Genomic DNA, 19720 nt, shown 5'->3' with positions numbered 1-19720 from the left:
GAGAGATTCAGAGTTTTGTTTGGTGCATTTACAGCAACTACATAACTTTATGGATTCATTTTATTGAGGTCCGGCTGCACGAGACTAGTTCAGGGTTGGAACAATAAAAACACAAAAAAAAAAAAAAAAATTGTGAAACTGCTCAAGTATCACATTTCAATGTTCAAAACCTAAAACACACCTTAAAGGATAGTTCATCCAAAAATTAAAATCATCTCATAATTTTCTCACCCTCGTGCCATCCCTGATGTGTATGACTTTCTCTGCTGAACACAAACTTAAGAAGAATATCTCTGCTCTGATGGTTCATACAATGAAAGTGAATGGGTGCCAACATTTTGAAGCTTCAAAATCTCCACATAAATGCCCCACAAATTAAGGGCACATATTGCTAATAGCCCCATACATGTATGCTAATTTCAGCATACAGACCGCTCGCAAAACCACTTCAGAAGCAGGTGAAAATCTGGCCAGCAGGAGCCATCTCTGCTCTTCCGGACTGTTTTGAGTGTACCGACTGGCACATGTTCAGGGAGGCTGCAACATATGGCGACTCTACCAACTTGGAGGAATACACAGCATCAGTGACCAGCTACATTAGCAAGTGCATTGATGATGTCACTTTCTCCAAGACCATCACCACACGCTCCAACCACAAGCTGTGGATGACTGCGGAGGTGCGTGCGCTGCTGAGGACCCGAGACTCCGCCTTCAGAACAGGTGACAAGGCAGCCCTAAAAACATCATGGGCCAAACTGTCACGGGCCATCAGAGAGGCAAAGCGCTCACAAGCACAGAGAATCCATAGTCACTTCCAGGACAGCGGTGACACGCGGCACATGTGGCGGGGCATCCAGGCCATCACCAACTACAGGACAACATCAGTTGCCTGTGACAAAGATGCCTCCCTTCCAGATGTGCTGAACTAATTCTACGCTCGGTTTGAGATGCAGAACGACGTGGTGGCGAGGAAGACCACCCCTCCTCCCAACGACCAGGTGCTCTGTCTTACCACGGCTGATGTGAGGAAAACTCTACATAGAGTCAACCCACGGAAGGCTGCTGGACCAGACAACATTCCAGGCAGAGCGCTTGGAGGATGTGCAGACCAGCTGGCAGATGTTCTTACCGACATCTTCAATATCTCTCTGAGCAGCGTCATTGTTCCAACGTGCTTCAAGGCCACCACCATCATCCCCATGCCAAAGAAGTCTTCAGTGTCCTGCCTCAACGACTACCATCCCGTCGCACTCACACCCATCATCATGAAGTGCTTCGAGAGGCTCGTCATGAGGCACATTAAGACCCAGCTGCCCCCCTCACTAGACCCACTACACCGTCTGGCAAGAGGTACCGAAGCATTCGGGCCCTCACGGCCAGACTGTGTAACAGCTTCTTCCCCCAAGCCATCAGACTCCTCAATACTCAGGGACTGGACTGACACACACACACACACACACACACACACACACACACACACTTGTACACCATCCAACTTTTGCACATGTCCAGAGTTGCACATTAGTTCATTGTCACTTTATACGTGGCTGCTACCTCAATAACTGCAATAACTTAAGAACACTATTTCATAGTATGTTATTTTTACATTTAGCATTTTAGAAAGTGCCATCTTTTTGCACTACTCAGATTACAAATGTGTACTGGTCGGCGCTGCACTGTCCCGTACATTTTTGCACTTTATGTAGAAATGTTATTTAGTCTGTGTAGTCTCATGTGGTTCTGTGTTTGTCCTATGTTGTTTTATGTAGCACCATGGTCCTGGAGGAACGTTGTCTTGTTTCGCTGTGTACTGTACTAACTGTATATGGTTGAACGACAATAAAAAAAACACTTGACTTGAAAAGTACTCCAGATGACTGGTGGTTAAATTAATATCTTCTGATCAATATTTGTCCTTTTTCCTCCACTTTCCCTTTTCCCTTCTTCTGTTTTTGATGATTCACATTCTTCGTGCATATCGGCCCTTACTGGGCATGGAGGAGAATTTATTGATCTGTTTCTCACCCACACCCATTATATTGTGTTTGAACACATGGATTTAACCACTGGAGTCATATGGATTACTTTTATAATGCAGAAGAACAATAGTCACACATCTGGGATGGCATGAATGCAGGAGATGAGAAACAAATAATTTAGCCTTCTGACCTCAGATGATTCAAAACCTCAGACTGACTGTAATGCTGAAACATTTAGTATGGTCTTGTTAGATCTTGTTGAGTAAATTAAATAAATAGATTCGGGTTTAAATTGTGCTCTAAATTTAGAAGCGTAATTCAATTGTATGTTCGCAGGTTTTAAGGCTGATGTGTGTCATTTTTGTGCAGTTAACATCTTTTATAAATGTATTTTAAATGGAGAGTTCACCCAAAAATGAAAATTCTGACCCTCATGACTTACTTTCTTCTGTGGAACACAAGGAGAAATTTGGAAGAATGTTGATGTTGCTCTTTTTTTTATTGCATTGCATTGTAGTGCAGTTTTCACAAATGTTTTGCATGGTCAACCACCACTGGTGCATGTCTAGTTTCATATTTAAAAGCACAATACCCAGATTTCTGAGTTTTACTTCCAATATATCAAACTCTATAGTGATTATTAGTATTATCTTCCTTTTATTTTCCCCTTTTGAAAATAGCAGGATTTGAAAATTGCTTTTCTGGGTTTCAAATGGAAGAAAGTGAAATTGGTCTCGAACTCCCTATGTCACGATCCCGTTGTCTGCCTCGTGTTTCACTTGTCTATTGTCATGCACTACATTTCCCATAGTTCCCTGCCTTCATCACTGCCCATGCACTTCATTGTTCTCACCTGTATATCGTTTACTCATTAGTGTGTGTGTGTATTTAAGCCCTGTTTGTTCCTCTATCCCTTGTCGTTCGCTGATGCTTGTTGGTAGTTGTTTGAATGTTTACGCTCCTATGTTTTGCCTACCTTGCCTGTCTTCCCGTGTTCGTTCCAGCCGTGTGTTTCCCTAGTTCCGTGTTCCTCCGTTGTGCTCGTGTTTTTGTTTCAGTTTTGTCCCCCCGTGGATGTTTTCTTTTGTTCCTGTTTATTTTGTATTCACTTTCATTTATAAAATAAAACCGCACGTAGATCCAGCCCCTTGTCTTTCTCCTCCTGCATTCTTCATAACACCCTATGTGTGTTTCAGCCTGATCTGATAAAATTTCCATGAGCATTGCAACATTTTTGCAAAACTAAAATAACATGCTTCACTACACATTTGGCTGCAGTTTTCAAGTGAAATGTCCAGTGGGGGGGTGCCAAATAAGGTTACATAAAAGTCAGTTTGCAGAAATGTATATAGAGTCACATGTTTCCATTGGTGCTGAAACGATTAGCTGGCGTTATCGACAGCGTCAACAATAAGAAATTGTTGACAAAAAATGTCATTGTCGAATAGTCGTTTGATCTCATTTAACGTATTATGAGAACACATTCAACTCTAATGATGATGTGAGAGCAGCACTGCAGCTCGCGCCTGACGGAGGAGAGGAAGAATTATACAGATCACAATCCAGACGCACTCTAAACTTTCCAAACAGCTTCAGCTTATGTAGATCACAAAGTACAAGGGAATTATACAAAATACAAAATAAGTAAATACAGAAGAACTCTCATTGTGGAATAAGTGGAGTTGGAGCTCTTTAAAGGAAACACCCTGGTGTTACATCTTAAATGCTGTTATATTTAATGTGTTATAGCTTTATTAAAGTTCAGATAATACCGAAGCAGATCATGTAAATAACTACATACTCTGAAACTGGCATTTCTCTGTGCGGTCAGCGCCTCTTCTATGAGTTGCACGAATGTCCCGATCTAAGGGGGAGAGATTAAACCTGTATCCGACTGAGGAACACTCTGTCGCAGGGTAGCTTGTCCCTTGAGCATGATGGCTCACGACTTATTGAATCATAAAATATGTCACTGTGCATTTCTTATCGTGAAGAAATACGTGGCAATATGCAGCTTTATTAATAAGAGATTTTTTTTATGTGTGTTTAAGCTGGATTGAAATGAACAGAAGAATAGGTGAGAGAGAGGAAGTCTTCACCCCATTATACACTGCAAAAAAATACGTTTATGATTTGTTTTTGTTTTGGCTTGTTTTCTAATAAAAATATCTAAAATAATTTACATTTAAATCATTTAAAGCAATGTACATTTACTTTAGGAAATATACTGCAGAAGAAAAAATTGTTATCTGAGAATGTTCAATATAATATAAAAAATATCTACAAACCCTTGAATATGCATTCACCTGAGAAGCAGCATAAAAGATATATTTAGACTAGGTGTGGTTGTGTCTTTTGTTTAAGTTTATCATTAAAATATTATTTATATTGCCAAGCCGGTTCTCGCCGCCTCCTCTCTATTGAACTGCGTTACACTGGTGCCAAAATCCGGGAAGGAGGAGGGATGCCCGTCGCGGAGTCCTTGATACTGCCATCCGCCAGGGGATGGAGTAGACCGTTCGCCCGGACGCGGTGAACGGCCGCCATCCGTCAGGCGAGTGGGGACTGGACTCCCCGACTGCCTGGAGCAATGGAGCCACTGCCAGGGGCGGAAGAGTGCCCTGCCATCCCCCAGAAATGCGGAGGGGTCGAAAGAAGGGGCCGTCCGTGAGGGGAGGAGGGAAGTGATTCCCCGACCATCTGGAGCAGTCCGCACTCGCAGAAGTATAACAAAGTGTAAAAAATACACTTGTATAATAAATACACTTATATTTAAGATACATCCTCTTAAAGCAAGTCTAATTATCTTATGTGTTGCTTCTCAATTACATTTATCTTGTTTTAAGGATTTTTAGATAATTTTAAATGGAAAACAAGACAAAAACACTTGATAACAATAGGATTTTTACGGTGAATTTCTTTACTGAATTCAACTTAAATGAGACCTATTATGCCCCTTTTTACAAGATGTAATATAAGTCTCAGGTGTCCCCAGAATATGTCTGAAGTTTCAGATCAAAATACCCCACTGATCATTTATTATATCATGTTGTAAATGTCTCTTTTTGGGTGGAATCAAAAACACGCTGATTTTGTGTGTGTCTCTTTAAATGCAAATAAGCTGCTGCAGCCCGCCCCCTTTCAGGAAGAGGGCTGTGTCTTTACAGCTTGTGCTTTGGATATTACAGCAACAACAAATCAGAACCTATATGACTGACAGCGTAAATGCTGGAGTTCAGCCATATATGTGTGAACCAGAGTCAGACACAGATGAAGGAGAGACTCTGGCAGATATCACAACTGTGAGAATGAACCAGGACGTTTCTGAATGGTTAATTGACACTACACAGCTGTGGTTAGTCAGTCTGTCAACAAAGATCCCTCATGGTACTGATATGTTATGCGGATGTGCTGGCCTTTGCAAGTAAACATTCCACTTTTAGTACAGCTCTCTTATGTTCACAGAAAACGTACATAGTTTTCAAAAAGACAATCACCTTACTGTATTGAGCATAATAAAGGTGCGGTTATGAATTATACAGACAGTAAGTTAAAAATAACAACATAGCTCTGGTCTCTGTGAACACAATCAGGACAATGGTAACTGACAGTAAGTGTTTTTGGGTTAAAAATTTAAAATAATGACATAGCTCTGGTCTCCGAGGATACAATTAGAGACAATGTTAACTTTAGCCTTAGCTGGAACATGAATAGTTGGTACTGATCCATGCTTGGGAATCAAATTTTTTGAAAATCCTGCTTTATATTGACACTCGTTCACAAAGCAGTCCGATGTAAAATGATATGCACAAACATACTACAATTTTGGTAAAAACAAAACACTGCGTCTTCGGTGGCTCTGATGCCTTGAGTACATTAAGACACTTATGTTCACTTTTACAGCCAACAACAGAACACTTATGATGCTTACGAAGCTGAGATATTCTTCTTCTCACTGTATCTGCTCCAGTGCGGAGAAAAATGGTGGACTGTGTAGGTCACTCAGGGGAGGAGGGTGGAGTCTGTCACCAGTCAAGGGCGAAGTGTATGTTTATTAGTTGGTACTAGTAGCAAATCAAAAAGGGAAATGCAAAATGGTCACAACAGTCACACTCGGGTCTCAGGAAGTTAAGAGAGATCAGTTATCTACCCACTACAACTGTAGCATCGTGGTGGAATGTTTTGTAGGAGTCACCAACCCAAAAATGAAGTTATTTTTGCATTTTCATTTGATATTGCAAGTGGTGCAGAAATGACACTTTTTAATAAAATTACACATTTAATAAAAGGTAATTTTACTATTAAAATGTGTTACATTCTTTGAGGTTTGCTAGAAAATGCAAGAAACATTAAATCAAAAATTTGTTTAGTTTAACTTTAGCCGCTATTTTGAATGGAGTGAATGGTAGTTCCAACTTGTCTTATCAGGAAAGTATGAGGCCTACAGAGCATACCCTCCATCAGTTCCGCATTCATCCATTTGGCCTGTGAGCTGCTATCAGATCATCTTCTGTCTGCTTCCCAAGACCTGCGGCTTTATCAGAGACAGTCAGTGTTAAGCAGCCCTTCTGCTAGAGCAGCCTTTGCCCCCTCAGGTTAAACATACAAGCACAATAAATACAGACAGCTAGAGCCCTACTGAACCTGTCCGAGGAGGATGAACTCAGTGGCAGTTCTGTTCAAAATGCTTTTTCATCAATAGGAAATACACATTTTTCAAGTTATATGCTGCAGTTTTATATTAATTGTGAAATGCTAACATATATTTTAAATGAAAACGGTAATGAATAGATCTGTTTTCACTATCAAAGATCATTGCGTCATACTTGCAACCGGTAAACTAGGAGAGCATCACACACAGCAGAGATACGTTCAAAAAATATTGTTTTACGTTCTTTTGCTGTATCTTAGTACTCTCCATCTCTTAACTCTACAGCAAGTCAGAATTACCTACCGTAATGACTTGAAAATGGGCACCTTATTTCAAACTCATAATATATATTTTTTTCAAATTAACAACTTTTTATTGATTCACGTTGAACACGCCTGTAGGTAAGGCCTTAATTACCTTGCCAAGCTCCTCCAAGGTTATCTCAGAAACAAGATAATATTTTTGCTCAGCCGCCAGTTTAGGGAGTGCTAATGGTTCCACAAAATGTTTAATATCTTCATCAGTAGACGAAGACGTGGAACTATAGAGATCAAGATAGAATTCTTTAAAAGCATTGTTAATATCAATGGCCATGGTAAAAATGTCACCACCAGCAATGGGAAATAGGAATGAGGGAATTGTAGAAAAAAGACTCTCTCTGCTTTATATATTTAGCCAAAAGCTTCCCTGCTTTGTCCCCTGACTCAAAGTATGACTGTCTTGCCCTGAATAGCCAAAACTCCACCTACCATGACAAAATATTATTAAATATGTATTTCAATTGGTTAAATTCTCTGAGACCATCAGACAACATTCTGCGCTTCAGCTCTACCTCTGCACTTTGAATATTCAACTCCAACTCCACGAGTTCTCATTCTTTGGATTTTTTATGAATGAGGCATACTGTATGATCCGACCCCTTACAACCATCTTAAGTGCCTCCCAAGCCACACCCACAGAGGATACTGAGGACCAGTTTGTCTCCATATAAACATTGATTTCAGCCTTTAACATATGTTGGAAATCAGGATTTTGCAAAAGGGAAACATTAAAGCACCAACTATATGAGTTATTTTTCTCCATATGTGGCAACACCTCTGAACACACCGGGGTGTGATCTGAAACTAAGATGTTTCCAATTGAGCAATCCACAATAGATGAAATGAGGGACATGAATATAAAAAAATAACAAATAAAAATCTATTCTAGTATAAATCTTATGGACTGATGAAAAAAATGTATAGTCCCTACCAGATGGGTTCAAATGTCTCAATATCTGTAAGACCAAGATTTATACACATCCTGTGAAGTGTCAGTATTGCTGTAGGGTGTGTGCACACTTTTGCTTCACTGTGATCAAATTCTGAGTACATCAATAGATTAAAGTCTCCTCCCAATATTATATCAAGGGGAGTGCCAGCAGCTTGCAACATCCCTTCAAGATGTATAAAAAAGCTCTGATCATCAGCTTAAGGTGTGTAATATTAGCCAAAATCAACCTTTGTCCCTGAATTTCTGCTAAAACAATAATGACTCTTCCCAATTTATCTTTACTCTGTTTAAGACATTTGAATTGTAGATGTTTATTATCAATATAATGACTCCCCTGCTCTTACTTGAGCCAGCACTAAAGAAAATATGCCCATCCTATATCCTCCCAAATGTTTCAGCTTCCTGTGGGGAAAGATGCATTTCTTGAAGAATCACTATATCATATTTTTTTGGTTTAAGACTAGAAATAACCTTTCTTCTGTTTATGGGGTGGAGAGAGAGAGAGAGACAGTCCACTCATATTAACATTTTGCATTTTGACCAATGAGAAAAATAGATTGTGTGTCAAAAACAAGATCATAAAGACCAATTTCCAACATTAGTGTAATAATAAAACCCCGAACAATCCACCCCGAACCAAACAATCAGAAAATAGAAAAATGTGCGCATTAACCCCACGCACCACTGCGCCAACTGACGTCCTTCCTCTAAACTCAAAGTCCAGGTATGCTTACGACAACTTTGCCATCGAATTGATCAAGTCCAGTGTTTCTATACACATTTTGTGAAACAGAAGAAAATCTATAAAACAAACTCCAGCCAATAGGCAGAATAATCACAAAGAATGTGTAGATTAATCTGCATAACTGTCCCAAAGGTGTGATCCTCCCCAAAACAAACTCCAGCCTCGAGCGGAACCAGCAGGCACACACACACACACACACACTCACTCTCTCTCTCTCTCTCACTCACACACACACACACACACACACACACACACACACACACACACACACAAAGCCATTCAGTTTCCTCGGACAGTCAAACGAAAGTTCAGTGAGCTGGCTGTTATATGATTGCAGCAGATGACCTAATCATTCCAATGTCCTGCAAAAAATACTCCATAAAACAAACTCCAGCCAATAGGAGGCATAAGCACAAAAGAAGTGCAGATTCATCCACAAAGGCACCCAGTTTCCTCGGACGGTCAAGTGAGTTTTCAGTGAGTCAGGCCCACTTTAGCATCTATTCTCAAACTGGCTGGGAACTTCAGTGCAAAAGAAACCCTCTGTCGATGCAAGAGTTTCTTGTAGGAGTGTTATTCCACAAAACAAACTCCAGCCACTAGCGGAACCAGCACAAAAAGAAACAAAAAAGGCACCCAACTTCCTCAGATGGTCAAGTGAATGTTCAGTGGGTCAGGCCCATGCGGGTGCATTGTGAGAATTACACAATGCTTACTCATTCCATTGAATTTATGATGGACAATGCTTGTTGAGGACAAGCAAATACTTTGTGGCCATCGTTAGTATCTATTCTCACTTTGGCCGGGAACATAAGTGCAAAAGCATTGTTCTGATGTCCATTGATGTAAGAGGTTCTTGCATTCCTTCAATCAATCACGTTTCTCTCTTGTTGAATTTGCAAAGTCTGGCAACAAGAAAATGTGTGGTTCTTCCAAAAAACCAAGATGATCTCAGAAATTTGACCAGAATTGACAGTCTCTCTCAGCGGATCTGGAACTCTGCGAGCTCGCTCAGTTTCCAGCTTATGGCATGTTATGTCGAGCAGATTCTGATGGAGCCCGTCCAGAAATTCCACCATATTCTGACCATTTACTCACTCAGGAATTCCAACAATTTGGATGTTGTTTCACTGGTTACAATTCTCAAGGTCTTCCAACTTTTCCTAAACGTGTTCCAAGACCAAGTCAAGTCAAGTGGTTTTTATTGTCGTTTCAACCATATACAGTTAGTACAGTACACAGTGAAACGAGACAACGTTCCTCCAGGACCATGGTGCTACATAAAAACAACAAAGGACCAACACAGGACCACATGAGACAACACAAAGAAATAAAATACCTATTTAAAATACCATATATATATATATATATATACCTATATAAAGTGCACGTGCAAACATGTGCAAAGTACGGGACAGTACAACAAATTACTGACAATGAACAGGACAATAGACACAGTGCAGCGCCGACCAGTACTCAGTAGTGCAAAAAGATGACAGTTTCTAAAAATGTACACATAACATACTATAAGATTATTAGGTAGCAGACAGTTATTGAGGTAGCAGACAGTTATAAAGTGACAGTAATTAAAGTGCGACTCAGGACACGTGTGTGTGTCAAACCAGTCTCTGAGTATTGAGGAGTCTGATGGCTTGGGGGAAGAAGCTGTTACACAGTCTGGCCGTGAGGGCCCGAATGCTTCGGTACCTCTTGCCAGACGGCAGGAGGGTAAAGAGTTTGTGTGAGGGGTGTGTGGGGTCGTCCACAATGCTGGTTGCTTTGCGGATACAGTGTTTTTTGTAAATGTCTTTGATGGAGGGAAGAGAGACATTTTAGCAGGTGTTAGCAGGTGTTAGCAGGTGCCTCCTCTGTATCACTGCATTTCATTAATACTGCGTGTTTGAACCTGCAATGAACAAGAACATTTGCCATAATGTGAACTTTAAATCGGAGTGAAACCAGAGCACTTTGCGTTCACTATTAAAGTCCTGCTTGTATTTTTGCCTGTGGTTTAGCAGCAAAATCTGCATACAACATATGGATTGCAGCACTATATAAGTAATTAATCTTCACTCACATACATCTTCATGAGCAGCTCCGACTGTGGTCCACGCGCAGCTCAGTGAGATTGTTGGAATTCATTTGGAGCGCATAATGCAATAACACCAGAAAATAAGCCACAAATGCACTGTTAATGGCATTTATATATTCACTTAAAATTCCCTTATTTGGACAGTAAAATGTGATTGGAGTTTGAAGTGCACAACAAGTAAAAAGTATTACATGGCAAATAAGTACACAAACCTAAACAAATAAATTCATAAATGAACAGAAAATAATGATTTGCGTTGAAATTAAAAAAATTACATGAGAAGAAATAAATCACTGAACAACCTTTTATTTGGTAAATTATGACCATTATCCATCTTATTACTACTTACCAAATAAGTGGAAATAAAACATTAATTTGAGTTGAAATTATTTTATTCAATTTATTGTGGAGTGCACAGTGATCCAAGAAGTAGGTAGGATGACTTGCACTACCCTGGTGATGAGTGATCTGATATGTGGACGTGTAGTTGTTACTCAGAGATATCAGACAGATAGCACCATTGACCAATTGAGTATTCCAGAGCACCATGTAATAATCACAGTTATCTCAAATAATCACGCTTAGATCAAATAATGTGAAATCAGGTGATTATTTAATAATCCTGACAGGCCCGGTTCCAGACCAAATTCACTGAGGGTGCTTCTGAAAATAGTGTGGGTGCTTTGTATAAAGTGAAGATATATTATAATAGCAAATTTTTTAATAGATTAAATCATGTTTAAATGCTACTTAAACAATGTAAAGAAAGACCCCCCACCCCAAATGACCTGTCACTGGAAATGACAAAAATTTGTTTTTAAGTTTTAACACAGCATTTTGTGCATTCACAAAATGCAAGGATTTTTGTGTGTTTGCTGGTATTCAAGAAAATATGCTTGCCAATTTACAGTATTAGTCTTACATATTCAATTGAGCAGGGGTGTGCCATTATTTTGGTACTGGGGCCACATCAGCAGTTAAGTAGAACATGGAACAGATAAGATAACATTTCTGCTTAGGTTTATATTTTAAGCCCAGACATGCACTCAATAAATGATGCACAGTTTTCTGATGTGTATACTGATGGGATCATTCTGCTATTGCTGCTATACCTTCTGTCATGTGCTAATAAAACTGAATAAAGGCTGATTATTTTACGATACTTTAATGCAATGGTAATTTAGTATTCAATTTAACACACTATATCAGCAGTCTGGTTTAAAAGTAAAATAACATTTTCAGGAAAGAGATTCTAAAAGTGGACCCTTGAACATTATCAACCTGTTTATATGCTCATGGATCATGACGTGGGTCTTGTTAATGTTTGGCATCACATTCATCATACCACTGAATAAAACAGGCTGCTCGACACTGATAAATTATTACGGTCAGAGTAACATTCACATACAGGAGTGAGGGACTTCAGCATTTTACAAATAACAGAAAGAACAAAAAGGTTTTACTAAAGTTCATCACTGAAAATGTTTGCTCGTAGACTAGACGCTAAACAGCACATGCAGCCTCACGAATGGACATGGAGTGGCTGCATCACACTTTTCTTTGAGCATAATATATATGTCAGGGTCTTTTATCATTTAATTGTCAGATTTGACTCTCCTTAATTATGTTTTGACTAGTCAATACTATTTCAGATATCAATTGTGCCTTTTTAACTAGTAGTAATTCACATTTAAGATGTCTACAATGAGGGACTTCAGCATTGTAAGGTATGGCGGAGGATCAGTGGCCTTAACAGATTCACGAACAAACAAGAACTTACTGTTAAAAACTCCCCTAATTACTGAAATAGCGCCAACCAGTCTCCACAAGCACAATAAATGTATTGACAAAGAGACAATGAACTATTGACAGAGAATCGCATGTGACATCCGCATGCTCACCACGTGCTTATCGTGTGGACAGGAAGGGGGAAACTTTGAACGTAAAAATGTGTGTGTGTTTTTCAGTTAAACACAGAACTGCATATTGCTAATGAAATACGTGTAATCCCTGTATGTTGTGTATTTCTGAGGTATATCAAACTCGTTAGAACTGTTTCGTTGTGTGTTTTAAACTCTGAGGCCTCATATTTAATAGCCTCAGTGTATATTCCCTTTCTAAGTGTACTAAACACATGTTTCTTGGTATCAAATTAAACCTTACGATTTGTCCGAGCTAAATTCGAATATAAGATCTCTGTAGAATGATATTACACGATGTTTTACTATCTTTTGAGTCATTCAGCCCAAAATCTCTTACTGTCATAAACATGCAAATGAGCTTTGACAAAGGAACTCTCTCATGCCCAGAGTAAGGGAGACTTTTACGACCTCCAAAGGAATGTTCAGAGAAGTGCTGACCCTCACTTCATTCTCTTACTGAGAAAGAGAAATGAACCCTGTTAATCCTATATATATATTCTATATATCCATGTGATAAATATTGACATGTATCTAATGTGCCATCTCACATTTTCCCTTAAATGTGCTTGATCTATGTTTTCTTGCAAACTAATGGGTTAATGTTTCAGACTTTGCATACTATGGTTAACCAAAATCATATGTGTGGCATATTTGGTCTCTATAACTTGGTATTCTGAAGATTGAAATGACTGTGTACATGATATGTCGATAACAACAACATATTAGTATTACAAGTATGTTTCCTATTTTCTTTCTTGCACATGCAATGGGCAATTTTACAACAAAGAGCAATAAACCAAATTCCCGCCTAGAACTCAAACCCTTCTTATTGGTCGAGCCAATGAGAGGTGGGACCTGTTTCCTGAGGGTATAAAATTGCTGCGCCCACTTCCTCTCGCTCTCTCTCTCTCACTCTTAGCCCTCTCTCTTGTCGCTTATCTCTTGCTTTCTGGTTCTCTGAGCCTTGTGCTCTCTCACTCTCTCGCTGAATGATGCCAAACTAGAAGGCCCCAAGGACTCCCAAGCATGTGCCAGGCTACGGCCTTGTCTCTGACTCCCACTGGTTCTCTCTCTCATCAAGACAACATCAAAGATCAACTGGAGCCTCAACAAATTGCATCAGGACAGTTTATTTCAAATGGGACATGCAAGTATCAAACTTAGTCTCATTATTTGATACATTAAGTATCCTTAAACCCTTTCTAAAAAGGGCGTGTCAGAACTAATATGATGGTTTGCTCAGGCTGTTGATCTGCTGAACTTCAAACAATGCTATAACTTCTTGCCTTCCTGTATTCTGCTTCAGCCCTCTTTCCCTTGGTAAACTGTATGAATGTATGTATATGTATGTTAGAGTAGTTTAAATGTTTAGTCTAGTTAATAAAGTCTTGTTCATGTCACATGTAAAGTTGTCTGTGTCTAAAGCTCATATCTAAAGTCACTAATCATAGATTTTGACTACTTGCTCTTAATACTTGGTAAGAAAGACATTTCCCTTGCCCCGGAAATGTACATTTCTATTAATTAATTAATTAATAACCAAAATTGAGTGTTCACGGGATGAACCGAGTATTTGGTTGTAATGTTAATGTAGCTACATCAAGTTAACCCGATTAACTGATCCAAATATTCATAATCGATTATAATAAGTTATGATTGATTATTAATATTTCATAGAGCTGATTCAGCTACCTAATGGTGGAAGAATATAGAGCTGATTCAGCTACATAATGGTGGAGAATGCGGGCATGATTAAACAAAGGTTATGAGCTTTAACCACTGTCAACTTAAAAGTGTGCATTGAATAATTCCGGTCAGAATAGGACATGACATGCGAAACGGCATTTGCTTCACTAGTTGCTGGCTTGTTTGGATGCGGATAAAGTGATGGCTTGAATTGACATCTCTACTGTAATTGAAAGAGTCTTAACACATTTAAGCATATTTTCAAAAGGTATCAGTGTACGAGTAATGTGATTTTAGCGAAGAAACCCTAATTTCAGTATTAAAGTGTAAGTCTGTTTTGATGAAGGAATCTCAGCTCAGCGGCATGTAAACTGTACCAGAATTGATTGCTTAACCTGTTTCTGATGAAGAAATCTCAGTACAGTGTTATATAAATGTAGATTTGGGCGATGCTCCCTTTTCACAGTATAAAGGCCTTACAAATTATAGTTAGATTGATGTCCTTCATCTAAACTATCTGTGCATCTAAAAGGCTTAGCTTCCTGGTGATCAAAACTGTGTTTCACTCACTGAAACTCTGAAGTGCATTGGTTCCCATGACAACGACTTGTCACAGGAAGTGCTCACTCCAGATAGCACATGTGTTTCCTTCCGACGCCATTTTGTAAACAAACCAGCCTAGGTGGCTAAGCTAACCCAACTTAGCAGCCCCTTAGCTTAGGCTAAGCTAACTAATGGCTTCAACAGTTAGCTGCTAGCATAATTTACATGAAGCCTTTATCTACAGCTTGTGTGCATGCAGAGTGAAGTGATCTAAACCATTTTCCTTTAACCCCAATTCTGGTTTCTTAATTTTCACTTTCTCTTTCCTTAACTTTAATTCTTCTCATCTAACTTCACCTGCACCTTTCAGGTGCATCCCTTACTGAACGCTGTTCAGCTAAATTTGCAGTTACTTTGTTAATTAAATCTAAAACTTAATTACATGTAAACTGTTTAGATAGAGAATAATTTTTATAGTTATTGGGAACTTTCAATGGCACGTTGACTAAACTTTATAGAGGGACAAACACATTGTGTGGTCTTGAACACGCTAACAGCTGTGACCAACTATAGAATGATGTCCAAAGCAAATCTAATTGTTGATCATAAGTGCTATTGATTATTCCCAATACAAGGTTATTCTGCTATTTTAATCACTTCTTCAAGTCTTTTTATTATTTTTACTAATAATAGAAGTCAGCTATTCATTTTCCCATTTAACCCTCTTGGTCTAGTGTGGTTTTATTTCCCCATAAAACTGCAAAAGTAACTAGACATACTTTTCTTCTCGATTTTGTGTTTATTTGCAACAAGTTGCTTAAATTTTATGAGCCAGCTACACTAGTAATCTAGACGATTTCTATGGCATAATTTTGAGCACCACTAATAGACACAATCTAATAGGAAAGCTCTTTTCTTCCTCTTTCTTTCTCCTCTTCATGTGTTCAAAGATCAAGCCTGTTGTATGCTATCAGTAAGTGCTGATAAATAATTTGACCCAAAGAAACATCTTAAGTCATTTATTAAATCTAGGCTTACGCTCTTTTAGCAAAGCCACTCAGATCCACACAAATCTGAGCACCCTGCTATTTGCAGCTAAGATAGTAATAATCAGGAACACATTTCAATTGTTAACCACACCTAGCAAAACCTAGCTGTACATTATACACCTTGCTGTCTCACTTTACCTTTAGCTCCAAATTCTGTTTGATCTTGCATTAGTCTCTTGCCCTTACTCTCACCAGAAGTGTGCCAAAAATGTTGCAGATGCTCAGCCTAACTGCCCAGATGGTAGGCCAAAAGGACTGGCTAGGTGTTTTGAGGAACACCCTTTTATCCATGGCTGCTGACGACCTTCAGCAACAGAACAAAAAGCAACTGGAAAACGAGGGAAAAGAACTAATGACAGACGACTCAAACCAGAGGTATGAGCACAAATATCTGACTGAGGTTATCGTCCTGGCCCACAACCTCACAGGTTTGAAACAGGAGGTAAACAACCTCAAACGCCAGATCACTGAGTCCCAAACGGAGCTGATACATGCTAAAAGCCGCATAGACCAGCTAGAGATGGGGGCTCAGGACAGACACAAGGACCCTGGCAGAAGGGAGTCACAGGAGGTAATCCACAGACTTCAAACGGCTCTGACAGCTGCTAAACAACAAGAGCAGTTGGAAAAGACAGCCAGAGAGCACCTGGAAAAGGTACTTTTTCACAAAGATTCACTGTTAAAAACAGCAAATTCTGAACTCTTGGACAAAGATGCCAGAATCATGGCCTGTGAAGGTCAACTGAATGTGTCCAGAGCTGAAGTTAAAGTGCTGACTCAGCAGCTGGAAAACACCAAAGATGAACTTGACATGGTCCAACGAGAACTGAGACACTCTTACCTGCTGCAAAAGGAACCACAGCAGGAGAGACATCTCACTCCCCACTTGCAATCAGCAGAGAAACCTCCCCAGCCAAGCACAGATTTACAAAGGGGAGACAAACCCCACTGCTTAACACGTCATTGGACAGTTTCCTTAAAGCTTCTGCAGCCGCGGAAGGAAAAGGATTGATTCAGACGAATCTTGAAACGACACGTGTAGCGACACTCAAAGACCTCAACCGAATGGCCAGACATATCCCTGCATTTACACCAGAGCTTGCAGGAGACCACGACGTCCACGCTTACCTGCGAGACATTGACTTTCACCTGCAGTCTTTGATGAGTGTGAACCATCAAGATAGACTCCATCTGATCTGGATCACGTCCAGCCCAGAGTTGCGATGCTTTCTGGCTCGACAGCCAGAAACCATCCAGTCTAACTACCAGCAGCTGAAACAAGCCATCATAAGGGAATTCTCAGAGTCTAACAATGGACTGATCGCTGCCCTAGACACCAAACAGGGTCGGCATGAAACTCCCTATGTTTACTACCACAGACTCAGACGAGCTTACTCGAGCTCGCAACAAACCTGGGATGGAGGAGGACACCAGCTTCAAGAGCCTTTTCCTCCGAAACCTCCATCCTATGGTAAGTCACCATTTAGGCATTATGGCCTGCCCCCACACAATGCCTATCCAACAACTGCGTGACTCTGACACAGAAGGCCTTTAACAAACACAAGGCCTCACCCAGCAAACACCACAGGACGTCCCACAGCAGTCTACAACAACATCCTCCTGTACACCTTTCAAACAGGTGCCAAACAGAGGCTGCACAAAGACAGCTAGAAACGCCTGTTACTGAGTTACAAGAGCTGCTAGCACTAGCAAAAGAGCTCCTGGAACAGAACTCCCCTGAGGAGTACTGGGAAGAACAAACCTCTGACTCTTGCCCAACACCACTCAGGCAAGCTCAAGTCAGCACTGCTGCCAGAGCAGAGTAACACTGCAGACTTCAGACACCTGGTGACTAGGTGCCGAACCAAGGGCGAACGGCCACCTGCTGCCCTTTTGCTACCAGTACTAGGTCAGTCTGAAACTCTCTCCACATTACACAATGCCCATAACCACTCCCTGCAGCCACAAACAAGCACCTGCCTCAAACGAACTGACTTCATAATGACAGGTGACACACTGTCAAGGCACCTGCTGCCTCTGCACCTGCTGCAGAGACCTGGATGTGGCTACTGTCTACATCACCCACCGTGGAACAACCACCTGCTACAAAACCCTCATGATTCACCTGCCATCCGCCATTGTGATGATTGTCGATCCGATGATGTCTCCAACAGGGACACCACCTGGCGAAAAAGGGGGACTGTAAGGTATGGCGGAGGATCAGTGGCCTTAACAGATTCACGAACAAACAAGAACTTACTGTTAAAAACTCCCTAATTACTGAAATAGCGCCAACCAGTCTCCACAAGCACAATAAATGTATTGACAAAGAGACAATGAACTATTGACAGAGAATCGCATGTGACATCCGCATGCTCACCACGTGCTTATCGTGTGGACAGGAAGGGGAAACTTTGAACGTAAAAATGTGTGTGTGTTTTTCAGTTAAACACAGAACTGCATATTGCTAATGAAATACGTGTAATCCCTGTATGTTGTGTATTTCTGAGGTATATCAAACTCGTTAGAACTGTTTCGTTGTGTGTTTTAAACTCTGAGGCCTCATATTTAATAGCCTCAGTGTATATTCCCTTTCTAAGTGTACTAAACACATGTTTCTTGGTATCAAATTAAACCTTACGATTTGTCCGAGCTGAATTCGAATATAAGATCTCTGTAGAATGATATTACGCGATGTTTTACTATCTTTTGAGTCATTCAGCCCAAAATCTCTTACTGTCATAAACATGCAAATGAGCTTTGACAAAGGAACTCTCTCATGCCCAGAGTAAGGGAGACTTTTACGACCTCCAAAGGAATGTTCAGAGAAGTGCTGACCCTCACTTCATTCTCTTACTGAGAAAGAGAAATGAACCCTGTTAATCCTATATATATATTCTATATATCCATGTGATAAATATTGACATGTATCTAATGTGCCATCTCACATTTTCCCTTAAATGTGCTTGATCTATGTTTTCTTGCAAACTAATGGGTTAATGTTTCAGACTTTGCATACTATGGTTAACCAAAATCATATGTGTGGCATATTTGGTCTCTATAACTTGGTATTCTGAAGATTGAAATGACTGTGTACATGATATGTCGATAACAACAACATATTAGTATTACAAGTATGTTTCCTATTTTCTTTCTTGCACATGCAATGGGCAATTTTACAACAAAGAGCAATAAACCAAATTCCGCCTAGAACTCAAACCCTTCTTATTGGTCGAGCCAATGAGAGGTGGGACCTGTTTCCTGAGGGTATAAAATTGCTGCGCCCACTTCCTCTCGCTCTCTCTCTCTCACTCTTAGCCCTCTCTCTTGTCAGCTTATCTCTTGCTTTCTGGTTCTCTGAGCCTTGTGCTCTCTCACTCTCTCGCTGAATGATGCCAAACTAGAAGGCCCCAAGGACTCCCAAGCATGTGCCAGGCTACGGCCTTGTCTCTGACTCCCACTGGTTCTCTCTCTCATCAAGACAACATCAAAGATCAACTGGAGCCTCAACAAATTGCATCAGGACAGTTTATTTCAAATGGGACATGCAAGTATCAAACTTAGTCTCATTATTTGATACATTAAGTATCCTTAAACCCTTTCTAAAAAAGGGCGTGTCAGAACTAATATGATGGTTTGCTCAGGCTGCTGATCTGCTGAACTTCAAACAATGCTATAACTTCTTGCCTTCCTGTATTCTGCTTCAGCCCTCTTTCCCTTGGTAAACTGTATGAATGTATGTATATGTATGTTAGAGTAGTTTAAATGTTTAGTCTAGTTA

The 19720-nt window shown here is 40.1% G+C and overlaps 1 protein-coding gene across 3 annotated transcripts in view; it reads left to right on the top strand.

Moving 5' to 3' along the window:
* Positions 1-19720, top strand: part of LOC127636418 (double C2-like domain-containing protein beta) — a 286639-nt gene that overhangs the window by 25491 nt on the left and 241428 nt on the right. The window lies entirely within an intron of this gene.

This window comes from Xyrauchen texanus, chromosome 4, assembly GCF_025860055.1.
Source record: "Xyrauchen texanus isolate HMW12.3.18 chromosome 4, RBS_HiC_50CHRs, whole genome shotgun sequence".
NCBI classification, from domain to species: domain Eukaryota; kingdom Metazoa; phylum Chordata; class Actinopteri; order Cypriniformes; family Catostomidae; genus Xyrauchen; species Xyrauchen texanus.
This window is presented reverse-complemented; position numbering and strand designations above follow the sequence as displayed.